The 14253-nt window shown below is 33.6% G+C and overlaps 1 protein-coding gene across 14 annotated transcripts in view; it reads right to left on the reverse strand.

Moving 5' to 3' along the window:
• Nucleotides 1-7485, reverse strand: part of LOC141447435 (5-hydroxytryptamine receptor-like) — a 427009-nt gene extending 419524 nt beyond the window's left edge. For all 14 annotated transcript variants that reach the window (XM_074114951.1, XM_074114961.1, XM_074114960.1 and 11 more), the window contains exon 1: nucleotides 7121-7485. The gene's annotated coding sequence lies outside the window, so the exon portion shown is untranslated. The remainder of the gene's footprint in view (nucleotides 1-7120) is intronic.
• Between the last annotated feature and the right edge of the window lie 6768 nt (nucleotides 7486-14253).

Genomic DNA, 14253 nt, shown 5'->3' on the forward strand with positions numbered 1-14253 from the left:
GTGATTGGCATTTTTATTACAAATCCTTGGTGAACGGCAGTGGTCGTTCAGTTGAGCAATATCCCCTCCTCCTCCTCTCGTCTCACCCCATTCTCCAGGGAAATAAAAACACCATATTCTTGCTACGCGTTACAACTGTAAATCTTTGGGCGGCGGCCATCTTCTTTTTTCTTTTTTATTTCGCGCCAAAATGTTGGAGAAAAATGTTAGTCGGCTGCTAACTGAACTAAAGAGTGTTGTTGTCGCTTGATGTTTAGTTTTTAAGTATTTTTTATTTTTTTTCCAAATCTTGTACCAAGTAATTGAAGTGGAGCTTTCGACCTTAGGGACTAGGTCATCTTCAGGGGTGTGGATCGTATTTACAGTGGCTTAACAGTAATTATATTAAAATTAATATGTATAATGTAACGCAATTTACTTGGGTACCTGGTCATTCAGGACATAAGGGAAACAAAGTGGCAGATTTATTGGCCCGGGAAGGCACTGCGGGACGCTTCGCTGGCCTGGAGCCCTGTTTTGGGGTTCCGAAGTGTGTTAAGTCTGCGGCTAATTAACCTATGGATGCAGAGTAGGTCTCAGAAGTGGTGGCTTGCCTCCATTGAGCAGAGACAGGCGAAGGAGTTCCTCAGAGGCTATTCGCCAAAGCTGACTTCAGAATTAATGCAGTCAAGGCCGCGTGGAGCTATAAGGATAATTGTAGGGCCTATTAAACTGGCCCACTGTAAGCTCAGAAAACACATGCACCATATGGACTTGGCGGATGATAGCCTTCTTTAGGTTCTGTAGTGTTTATGTCAGTGTGAGGGGCTTGTCTAGCTAAGTATGTTACTTCCTCGGGGAGGAATAACCAAGGCCTTGAGTGCTTTACACAGGAGTCGCTCTCCATTAAGAGTCTGATTAAACGGACGGTTTCTGGAGAGCGAGCACTAAATATGGGGTGCCACAATAGATCCAAAGGGAGTCTCAGTGGCCTCGAGGCTGCCCTAATCTAATCTAGTCATTGAACTGATTTTTCAGTTCCAGAATTTCTGGCAATAACCCACAATTCCCCCATGGTTTACACTTAAGAAAGTACCAAAATCAGCTGATGGGGACTTTCTTCTTTACGATCAGTCAGTACCCAGCAAATAACCCTCGCTGGGTGCGAGTGAGGGGGCTCTTTACTTTAATGTCTCACTTCATTTCTGTGACAATGGCGATGTCACTAAGAAGTGATGGGTGAGGGTAGCTTAGTTAGTTTTTAGCTTTCTTGTTATGTTAGCTAACTTTAGGTCTTCATTATTAGGCATATTGAGTGGTCTTTAGGCATCCAGAACTGGATGCATGGACATGTATCCTGGACCTAGTAACAATCATTTGGCAGCTTAGTTACGAAGCGTACACCCATCATTTGCGGCAACTTAGTGCTTCAAGACTGTAAGAGACACTTAGAGCCAGCTAGCTATCTATTGGTCAAGGTAAAAGGTGCACTTTCTGGTTCCTAAAGCGGGTGCATCCATGCAGAGGCCATGACCAGGAGAGAAGAGAAAACGAGTCTTACATGCTGAATGCATTGCATTGCAATCGCTAGTTTTGTCATTTCAGAGTACTTAATACTCAAAAACGACCCTGAAAAAAAAAGTGAGTACTCAAATACAACGGGAACCTTTTAAACAAATCTTAAAAACCTTTTTTTGACTGCACAAGTTTTGACTATTTAAAAAAAGGAAGCTCTCCAATTTGAATCCAGCGTGTAATTATTTTTTGGAACTTCCGTTCCCAGTGCTCGTTCCAAGTTCTTGTTCAAAATATTATTACCCCTTATTCATAATCTATAATCTGCATTAATTAATTATTTAACTATTACCACAGGAAGAAATTTAATATGTTTTACAATAATCGAAAATATAATCTATATTATTGCATTGAATAGCGCTATTGTTAATTTGTAGAATATAAGCTAGCTAATACGACTATCAGAGCATTGGAGATTAGTAAAGCACGTTATTCCCGTATTGTCTTTATTGATTCCATAACGTTGAAACATACTGAATCTGTGCAGATCTATAAATCCATGGCTTTGACAAATTTAGACAATATTTCCTTTACCATTTAGAACTTGATTACTAAACTATGCGAGATATTAATATAATATTGTTAATATCTTTGGAAATATCAATATTGCTGGGTACATTCTCATCAAATTATTAATATTTAACTATTGGGAGTGTGGAGCTAAGGACATAAAAGCGACAACCATAAAGGGCCAAGGTTGGTTGGAGTAGCACGGGTTGTACTTGTAAATTTTTTGTACCTAATAGGAATGGTTTTTCACCAAATCACATGAGAGCTTTTTTTAATATCAGTTTAGAGTTCCATGAAAATATCACAAGTTTAGTAATCGTGATATTTTGAGCTATCATCAAAAAATAAACGTCTTGAAGCTGTATTTTTTACGGTCCTAATAGGAACTGAAGTTCGTAGTTACTCGCCTCTATCTTTTTTTTTTTTTTTTTTTTGGCATTGGCTTCCGCCATACAGCCAGCATCGTCTAGGTGCTTATCACTAGAATATCACTCACTCTCCATTCTTACCTACAAATACATTCGCTTCACACATTCATCATTCTACTATATACTGCTATTTACATAAACTACTGCTAATGGATGGAGCAGCACTCTGTACTCCTGCCATCCTTATAGCTTAACCAAAATTAAAATCACGTAATCCTTCTCTAAGCATTTTCTTCCATTCATTCTAATTCGGCTTTAGCTTTTAAATACATTCATATTTCATTGCTAGCTCTGCTATCGACTTAAGCACATAAATGTTGGTGGAGAATATAATGTCTTCGTAGCGAAATGGTGCATCTAAATATATCGTCAAACATTCGTTTCCTTTCTACCACATAACGTGGACATATCTTTATTACATGTTTGAAATCCTCCAAAGAGGAGAGGACCTTTTGTTGATCCTGTGTAGATACGATCCGCACACCGCGTGGTTCGCTCTCAGCCTGCTTATTGTCGTAACAACCCATTTATTAGTGACAGTTCCCTTAAACCATGGTTGTCTAGGTAACTGATCTGCCATAGTTTTATAGAATCTACCTTTATCACCATTATTGTAATCTGTCTGCCATTTTTGTAGTGCTGCTTTTGCAATTATACCCTTGATATCGGACCCCTATCTTGTATCTTTCTATGATACAGGAATGAGAGAGCTGTTTTTCCTGTAGGGAAGGGCATACAATGGGCTTCTAAGTCCATATTTATTCTACATTCTGGAGGCTCTCATTCCAAAATTAGATTAATCTCTGGGGAAAAAAGAAGGAAGTGTTTACGCTTCTCAAGTAGTGGGCAATTTTTCGGGATTCATCACTTTAAATAAAAATTAACGTGGATTAAATGATTTGTTTGGAATTTCCTTCTTCTTTTTTTTAATCTATTTTTCCAGAAGTTGCTGGAATTACTGAATGGATTTTTCCAAGTTTTCTTCGTTTTTCTGGATTCCAATCCTAGCAGTTGTCTTATATTTAGCCGCGTAAAGATTCTGTTTTTAATTGAATTTATTCCCCTCCCTCCCTCCAAGTTTCCTGTGTAAAAGCCCAGGCTAAACCGGAAAGACAGGCTATCCAAGCTGAAACGTTATTTAATTATCAGATGGAATTCACTTCATATTTTCCCAACAGTGTATTGTCGTGAGTTTAAATATTTAGTCGAAATAAAACAGCTAAAAGGAAAAATATTTTGTCCCTTTTCAAAGTTTATCATTTTATTACAACATTATAATTAACGCTGGGATATTCTTCTTAATTCTTATTAATCATTGCCTGGATTTTAATTAAACGGACAAAAGAGGAATTGTAATATTAAATTTACACAGTTTAGACAAAAATTAAGAAAACAATTTAAGGGCTTTATGATCATTAAAACTTGCAAAAATGAATAGAATTAGTTATTTGCTAATTTAGACGTTCATTCAGTAAGGAGCCAATAGAATTTCACAGCTTCTTTCACTTTAATTCCTTCCTAAAGATTTATACAATTAATTACAAAACTTTTAATTTACCAGCGAGTATGTTAGATAGATTCTAGCGAGAGCGGCGGTTCTTAAAGGCCAACGCGACTCCAAAAGATCTATTTGTGGCTCCCACCATTCTAGAGCTCGCCCTCTAGCTTTAGGTTCATTCGTTTAATTGAGAATCTTAATTCTGGAGAGCGGCTCCTGGGTAAAGTTCCTAAGGACTCGGTTTTCCTTACCGAAAGTGTTTGCCAGATGGGCAGCTCTTCTCTCGTCAAGCTGATCCAATCCTGAAGTCTTCTTGAATAATATTCACTGATTACATTTTTTTGCTTTTTGTAGATTGTGAATAGCAAATAGAATATTTTTTTTCTTTTAAATTAATTAATTCAATTTTTTAATTTTAGAATAGAATAGAATAGAAAAGAAATTTATTATTCTGGGACAATTGTCCCCGAAGAATAAATGCAGGAACAAATAGAGGCCTTAACAGTTTGGCCTGTGATTATACAGAAATTAAATAAATAAATAAGTATTTACAAAAGTGAAAATATAATAAGTGAAAATGAAAGTAAAAATAAAATAATAAAACAGCAGAAATTAAGGAAATAAATTAAAACAATTAGAATTTCGGAGGAAGCTGAATAGAAAGTAGATAACTGAATAGACGGGATTTCAAGATGGATAGGGTAGGAGCATGGTGGACAGATGAAGGCAAGGAGTTCCAGAAAGAGGTAGCACGTATTAGGAAGGACTTGTCAAAGGATGAGGTACGGTGAGAGGGAATATAGAGATCAGATGAGCGAGATCTAGTGTTACGGGAATGGATGGAGGATTTAAACTTAAGGAGTTGAAAAATATAGGAAGGCCTTTGAGACTGGATGACTTGAAAAAGGAAAGAAGCCAACAAATATTGGCGGCGATAGACAGGAAAAAGCCACTTCAACTCATCGTAGCAGTGCGAAATGCGAGAGTCTCTGGAAATGCTGAAAATAAATCTTATGAAGCAGTTCATGAGGCACTTAAGCTTAGCTTCAATATCACCAGAAAGACCGCCATACACCAAACAACCATAGTTGAAATGGGGGAATATAAGAGAGGAAACTAGGAGTTGCCGGGTTTTAATTGGAAAAAGTTGACGGGAACTATTAAACTGCTTAAGGATATGGATGGAACGACGAGAGATTTGGGAAACATGGTTTTTCCAGGATAGGTTTTGATCGAAAGTGATACCGAGGTTATTCACAGAGGAACAATATTTTATTGGGGTATTGTAAAGGAAAAGATTAGGAAGAGGAGCCAATGATTTAAGGAGTGGGTTGGAGCCAATAACTATAGCTTTGGTCTTTTCTACATTCAGGGTAAGCTTATTGTTCGTGGCCCATGCTGAGATATTATTGAGGTCTTCTTGAAGTTTAAATACAGCTTCAAACAAATTTTAGATAAAAAAAAAATGGAAAAAGTAGTGATGTCATTTAGGATTTTTTTGGGTTAAATGATTGGGGATTCTGGACTGTGACTTTTTTTTTTTTTATTAGATCTTAGAGTACCCCCCCTTCTAGTGATGAAATAATATTTAATAGGTAAATGCTAAAAGGGAAAGTGGGAGCTGGCAGTTAAGGATAACATTCCCAGGTGCCAACTCATCCTTCTCCAAATATCCTTGAAAAGAAAAGAAAAAGTCTCTCCGAAGAGGTTGTAATCAGGATATCTATTCTACTCTACAACATTTTGAAACTATCAAAGATTCTCTTGGAAGCCCTAAACAGAGCGAGAAAGTCAGCAATAAGGGATCACACCATTCTCTCTGGTCATCGACTAATCAAAAACGCTGTCTCTAGAAGTTCTGTGGGATAATATCTCCAGTTTCAGGGAATCAGGCTTCCTTGGGGGGGGCCGAGAACCACCCACTGTTCAAGGGTTTAAAAACCAATCAGAAAAATCAAGCTTTCCAATCTAGATTACTTTAGTCAGCTATAGGATTAGCCATAGCAACGTACCCCTCCTGTATCTTATCTTCCATAACTACATCAATGTTTCCTACCCAAGGGAAACTGCAAAATTTAAATACCCCCACAAAAAGAAAAAGAAACCCTCACCACCATTTAATTACTGGACAACCCTCCATGTCCGGCTGAGTTGTCCACTGTTTCAGCTATCTTCCGCCAAGATTACGAGTCTGATGATATCCTACAGGGTGGGGTTACATTAGAGTAGATTCTCTCTCTCCAGAGAAACACTAGAAACCCAGATTTACTGATAATACTTAAATAAACAGTAAATTTGAAATAGATTTTCTATTAAAAAAAAAGAACCCTTAATGTGGGGGGGTCTTCTAATGTTATAAAAAATTTATCCATGGCTTCAAAAAACATTAATTTGAACATCAGATAACAAAGGTTTGGTAGTAACCAAATTCTTTAAAATTAACATATCTTTTGACGTAAATTAAAGAACTTTAAAAATTTTAACTCCCCTTTAAAGAACAAATTTAATGATGGTTAAGGTTTTTTCGACCGTTGTTGATAGATGATTTTTGGTGAATATCGAGGTGCGATCTTAAATAAAAACAACTCTTTTGCTTTTTACCAACGTTTCGGTAATTTTTACTACCCTTCTTCAGGGCATTATAATAAAAAAAAAGTTTGTGAAGTTTAATGTAGAGCTACATGGATGATGACAACAGTCCTGATGATATACTCGTAGCTCTACATTAAACTTCACAAACTTTTTTTATAATACCCTGAAGAAGGTAGTAAAAATTACCGAAACGTTGGTATAAAGCAAAAAAAGTTGTATTTATTTGAGACCGCACCTCCATATTCCCCAAAATATCAACAAATTTAATATTAAAATAACCAAATTTTGTTCCCTAAAATAATATTCTCCTGAAATTATTTAAAAAAAAAATCATCAAATATTTTTATTTGAATATTACGAGATGTTCAATGAAAACTTAATAATTTTTGTTTTTTTTTTAAAAAAAAAAAGGAGTTTTTAGACACAAAATTTAAAATTTAAGGAAGGAAGTTTTCTACCTAAAACCAAAATTTATTTTTTCGACAAAAATTAATAAATTTAATAAAGTTAATTATTAATTTAAATATTTTCTATTTACCTGCTTTAATTCAGTCTCCTGTTGGGCAGTTCATTTTCATTTTGCTCTGATGAGATGATATTTCTCTTCCCGGGGATTTTTTCTAATTTATGATTAAAAGTTCTTAAAATATGTATGTATGTATATATTTTTAGTTTAGAAGATAATTTCGAAATGTATATAATTAAAGAAAAAAAATAATAATAATTGTAGAAATAAATAAGTTATTGACGAAAACGATGTCGATTAATAAATTAAAAAAATTATATCATCGAATAATTAGAAAAGTGAAAAATAGACGAAACTTTATCGTAAATAAATGTATATTTCTGTATCTAAGAATACGACAATGATATCTCGACCGAGTCGGCGAACAGACTGACGAGTATACTCTGTAGGCAGCGAGTGGGGTCGGTGTACTAGACTTGGTGAGTGTGCGACAGAGAGAGAGAGAGAGAGAGAGAGAGTTGATGATGAGGATGAGGAGGAGTGGGGGTGAAAGAGAAAGGGGCGGAGTGAGGAAATATCGGTGCACACCCTAACTAACACAGAATCAACGATCACCATGGAATCCACCAACAACCCGAATATACGTAGGGGGTGGCCCCCCCCCATCTCCATGCAATAATACCATTTCCTTTTCTAGTTTCTCTCGCACGAACTTACGCACAAATTCTCTGTCTCTCTCACTCTCTTTTTTTTTTTGTTTTTCTTCTTCTTTCTTTTCTGAGGTGTTTTAGAGTTGTTTTTTTTTGGGGGGGGGGTCGCAAAAATCAGCTAACAAAACTCACTGGAGCCCCCCAAACCAACACTCGTGAAACAATACACGGACATGAGCTCATTCTAACAGAACCTTATATGTATAATTACACGCAGAGAATACTCACTAAAACACAGTTCAGTTCACTTATACATACATATGTATACTCGTATAATAAGAATTTAATTTATATGTCCATGAAAGCGCAATTTGTACTGTCAAAACCAAATATAATATTTACAGGGTGTTTATTTTAAGACGTCTCAAAATGCATTTCATGCTTAAACGGTTGATCTGAGCAAAAAATGGTAGAGGAAAAATTTGTTGCCCGTCACCTCTAGTTTCAGAATTCAGGGACTTGATTTTTAGATTCCTGCCCGCGTACGCGGCTGACGAGCGACCAAAAGTGTGGGTTTGCTGTTGACCCCCATTTTGCATATAAACAGTTTTAAAGAGTGTAAAATGTTAAGAAAAAAATACCGGAAACCGCAATTCGATATCTTAAAAATTAAAGGTGCTAGGCCATTTCAAAATCTGGATATTTATTAATCATATTTTAATTTTGTTAACTTGTTATCAAAGAGAAAGAAGAGCACACGATAGGTCATTTTTATGTATTTTTTTTATCCCCTTTTCTACTGAAAATATTGCCAAGGCAGTAAAGCTAGTATTTTCCTTAATATCGGGAAATAAGTCGTTTTCCGAGTGATTTTCTAAGCGATAATCAAATGTTAAGAGCTTTAGATGTTCTCCAAGCATACACAAAATGGCTAAAAATTAATTTTACATCTGTTACAAACAAGAAGGTTTAATAATTATTTGGTAATTTTGGGAGAGTTGCGTTTAATTACCAAAAAAATTGGAAACCTCCTGCCATATATTTGAGAGATCAATATCTTTCATGTAAAGGATCAAGTTTATTCCTTAATTTATCAAATAATGCACTTTTGCAGCTTTTGCAGCATGAACTATGTCTTGAAAGGTGCCTCCTCAGACTCGCAAGCCATGGTTAGCCAGGAGGTTATCAACTGCTCTCTGTATCTGAAGAGGCACCTTTGAAGGCACAGTACATGCTTCACAAGTTGAGTAAAGTGCATTATTTGGTAATTTAAGGAATAAATTTGATCCTTTACATGAAAGATATTGATCACTTAAATATGTGGCAGGAGGTTTCCAATTTTTTTGGTAATTACACGCAACTCTCCCAAAATTACCAAATAATTATTAAACCTTCTTGTTTGTAACAGATGTAAAATTAATTTTTAGACATTTTGTGTATGCTTGAGAACATCTAAAGCTCTTAACATTTTATTTTTCTTAGAAAAATCACTCGGAAAACGACTTATTTCCCGATATTAAGAAAAATACTAGCTTTTCTGCCTTGGCAATATTTTTAGTAGAAAGGGGATGAAAAAATACATAGAAATGACCTATCGCGTGCTCTTCTTTCTCTTTGATAACAAGTTAAAAAAATTGAAATATGATTAAAAATACCAGATTTTGAAATGACCTAGCACCTTTAATTTTGAAGATATCGAATTACGGTTTCCGGTTTCTTTCATTACTGTTTATACTCTTTAAAACTGTGTATATGATAATGGGGGTCAACTGCTAACCCTCACTTTTGGTCGCACGTCAGCCGCGTATGCGAGCAGGAATCTAAAATCAAGTCACATATTCTGAAACTAGAGGTGACGGGCAACAAAATTTTTCCTCTATCATTTTTCGCACAGATCAACCGTTTAAGCTTGAAATGTATCTGAGCCGGTCTTAAAATGAACACCCTGGTATATTTTTGGTAGGCAGGTCTTTTAATTTTAAAATAAAAATGCCATCATATCTTTATGTTTGTTTTTGTTTAATCTTCCTACTGCTTACATGATTACTGCACAAACTATACAATTTAAAAGAAAGAAAAACAAAATAAAAAAAACGGATTATTAAAAGAAAACGCGAACCTCTGTTAATCCTTTATCCAGTAATCCTTGATTACTGACGTCGGCTGGCCAATAGTATCGTATCCTTTTAAGATTTTTTTTTTATTTTTTTGTTTCCTTTTTAATCGAAATTCATAAAAAAAAATTAAGCAGCGCAAATATTTTTATAAAATTTGTGGAGGGCGGTTTTAAACCTTTTGAAGGGTGGTTGTTGAAACACTACAATTTTTTGAGAGGATGACTGGAGCTGAATCTGGGCAATAAAACCATAGTAATTACTAAGGAACGGATTTTTATGAATTTAAAAATGCCAAATATTTAATTAAAATATGCATTTATTTTCGTCAATTATGTGGAAAATATGTGATTTTCTTAAAATATTTTCTGGAATATTTAAGTAAAATGGACATTTTTTTTTATGAAAATGGATTTCTTTTGGGGGGGCAAGTTATAATTATTTATACAAGAAAAGAACATTTTTACAATTTATAATAATTTATTAGGAACAAAATAATTTGTTTTTACAAGTTATAATGATTTATACAACAAAGAACATTTTTACTATTTATAAAAAGATGTGTTAAATTTTCAATTTTGAAAACTTCACTCTTCGAAATTGTTTGCAACCACATGAAATTTCAAATGTTAGAACGTAAAGTGACGACGATCTGGGCTTAAGATGGACTTGTAACGACTAAAATCCTTTGAAATGAGGATTTTTAAGTTTGTGGAAAGGGATATCTGCTCTAACCAAAGCCCGACACAGATCTGTACTCAGAGTAGACTTACTTGATGATGGAGATGTAAGGAAGGCTTGATAGGACGTCCTCTCTTTCTTTCTGTTTTTATTCACTATGTGCGATCCGGTGGCAATATGTTGGGTGACTTGGGAACGTTGAGAGCAAGAAACGCGCTTGTCACAAGCTGTGCAGTAAAAAATGTCTCCATCACTTCGAAAAAGTTCTGCTGGAAACTCGCGAAGATATTTAGCAACCAGTTGTTTGTTTGAGGCCGATGTTCGTGGCATTTCACCCAAAAAAGATTACACTAAGTGACCGAACGAAATGAATTGGTCACTTCAACGAACGAGCCGAAAGAACAGTCAACTTCAAAGAACTAACAAGTGCCCGTCACTGTTTAGCAGCATTCTGTGTAAATTACAATAACCATTGTACCCACTGTGATTCACAGCCCTACAGTCTGTGGTTCACAGTTCCTGTCAACCACCTCCCAATTATGAAAATATGCCCAAAATGAAAAATGTGAAAAAATATGTACATATTTTGATTAAATATGTAGAAATATTTATTTATTTTAATCAAATATGTATAAATATGCGATAACATCCAAATATGTGGAAATATGTGAAATAAAAGTAGACTCAAACGGCTTAAAAAGTGTCAGTATGAATACTTCTAGTTGAAAAACGTCTGTAAATTGCCTAGAAAAAAATATGTAAAAACATACGAATCCGTTCCCTAGTAATTACATAAAGACTTGTCACAAAGAGGTGAAGCTGTTTAGCCGGGAAAGACTTTAGGATCGCTACATCTAAGATTATGATTCAATAATTAACAGAAAGTGGGGAGCGGTTTGCAATAATATTTGTACAAAAATAATAATAATTATAAAAATCCTAAAATCTAAAAAAAAGGAAAAATTAGAAGCAAATCAAAAATAAAAGTTAAAAATTAAATCAATAATTTTGATTTAATGGAGCACACTCATTCACACTTAACTTAATTATACTACATTAATATTAAAACTGTCCGGTAGGACAGTTGTTTAAGGGTTGATCGTCAAAAACTGCACGAAAAAGCGTAACGTTGAAAAACACCCAACTTTGACAATTTTTTTCTCTTTTTCTACAAAAGATAAAATTCCCAAATTTTCTTTAAATTATAGGGCAAACCCTCCTTTATATCTGTAATTTTTTTGCAACAACCCAGATCTAATAGGTTTCGAGAAAAAAGTTGCCAAAAATGAGCAAAAACGGCTTTTTCAAAAAATGGTCTTGTTCTTGTTGTTGTTGTAGATCAGCTTGTTAAGGGGAAGTATAGCAATCGTTGCAAATTATCGACACGTGAACCGATTTTCATGAATGAAGGGTCATTCGAATCGAAATTTTGTACAGATTTGCACTTTAAAAGTCTCGACGCCGTGCCTCATAAGGAGGGGAGTTTGCCCCACCCAAATAAGGCCCTTTCTAAAACTATTATTACCAATATTTCTATAACGCTTAGTCCGATTTTGATAAAATTCAGCTCGAATAAGTGGTTAAAGCTCCTCTACGTTGCTGATTCTCTTGCACCTACTAAGAGGAAGTACTGCAATCATTTAAATTATCAATGAGTGAACCGATTTAAATCAATGAATTGTCGTTCGATTAAAAGATCTTTGCCTCTTTGCCTTTTAGGAAGAAGTACTGCAATCGTAGTTTATTTTTCTTACTCCTCTTAAAAGGAAGTACTGAAATCGCAGTTTAATTTTGCTATTTACGTACAAATACCTTCCTATGTTATTCAAAACGCTTTTTCAAAAAAATTGTTATTGAGGATGGTTTGGGGGAACGCAACTATAATCATTCTTTAAAAAGATCTCTCCAGTGGTAGTTACGGTTCCGACTTAACACCTTATTAGATTATAATGATAGAATTGTTTATTCCAAATTTAAAAAAAATCTGTAAAGAAGATATGTAACTTTGTAAAATAAACAAAAAGGAAAATCTATCCAAAAGGTACAAAAATCTCCTTAACAAAAACTTACAGTTTAAAAAGTTAAGTATAAGGGTTGATTAAACGCCAAAAGGTACACAAATCAGCGAGTACCCAACATTTCATTAATACTTCATTAATAGTTAAGTAATTCTACTGCATTAATTTTCATTAATATGTTATTTTTTAGAATTTATTAGATGTCACAGACCCTTATGCTGGCCACTTCATTTATAATATTTTTTTGTTATAATTATGATAAATCACATAAATATGTACATGCATGTTAAAGTAGAAAAAGACAAAGTTAGAGTAGGCTACTGTCTTGAATTCGTCTTACCGAAATATTCGTGAGCACAAATAACACACAGTTAATAACAAGTAGATTATTCAACAACAATTATTCATTTCTCAATTGTAATTTAATTTAGTCCCCCTAATTTTACTTATAGTAAAATACTGGAATAATTAGCTGTCCTAAAAATATGCATATCTTTATTTTCTTTATTTTATATTACATATATATAACATTGTGGGAAGAACACCTACATTGAGAATGTAATTGAAGAAAACTATATTATTTGCGATAAAGCCAGATAATTATTACCTATTATTATAAACGTTTGACTACTTCATAAAATAACAATTACTTTAATCGAAGAATGAACTTAAACCGACGATTTTTATTTAAAAATAAAATAAATAAATAAAATAAACTAAATCATTGATGTAAGTTTTTTTTTAAAAAAAAAGTTTTGAATTTTTTAGCCTCATAATTTTTTTTTTTTATTTTTTATAACGTTTTTCTTTTTAACCTGTAATTAATAGTTTCATTATTATAAATAACTAGATATTACGAGTACAGTCAATCTACAGTGCTACTTGAACATATATTTTGTAGACGAAAATGGCCAGCATAAGGGTGTGACATCTAATAAATTCTAAAAAATATTAATGAAAATTAATGTAGTAAAATTACTTAACTATTAATGAAGTATTAATGAAATGTTGGGTACTGCTGATTTGTGTACCTTTTGGCGTTTAATCAACCCTTATACTTAACTTTTTAAACTGTAAGTTTTTGTTAAGGTTAATATAGTCTATTGATTACATCATAGCCTGAGGTTAAATATGGGGATATAACAATTTACCAAAACATATGGTAGTTGATTTGGTCTAATAAATCTAGATGTCTGGAATTTAAAAAAATAAATACCATATTTTATAGGCTAAATAACATAGAATTATATGCAATAAATAACAATTTTATACGAGAACCAGATATTTTGTATATTTGATGCTTAAATATTTGTAATTTCAGTTAAAAAATATTCTGTTATTTGAAACATTTTTATTCAGTTTATTTTGTCCCCCCCACTGATCGTCCATTTTTTATCGTCTCTCATTTATTTTTTTAAAATCTAATTCATGTAAAATCTCTTTGGTGCATGTTTTCATCATTTTTTATCAATTCAAAATAACCCTTTGCCGGAAGTATAACAGGATAAATTAAGTAGATCATTCATTCTATTGCCCAAAATATTCAAGCAAAAAATCTGAGTAACTGCTCCTCCCCCCCTCTTTTCTGTAGTACTTTCATTTGATTTCAAATTTTATTGAAATGTACAAAATAAATAAATAAATAAATCGGCTTAAAATTTATTTATTACGCAACGCTTCAGTAAATGAACAAATTTTATATTAAAATTATATCTTATAAAATACTGTAGTGGTGAGAAGCT

Source organism: Rhodnius prolixus, unplaced genomic scaffold (assembly GCF_049639745.1).
Source record: "Rhodnius prolixus isolate KJV_2025 unplaced genomic scaffold, Rpr scaffold_7, whole genome shotgun sequence".
Classification (NCBI taxonomy): Eukaryota; Metazoa; Arthropoda; class Insecta; order Hemiptera; family Reduviidae; genus Rhodnius; species Rhodnius prolixus.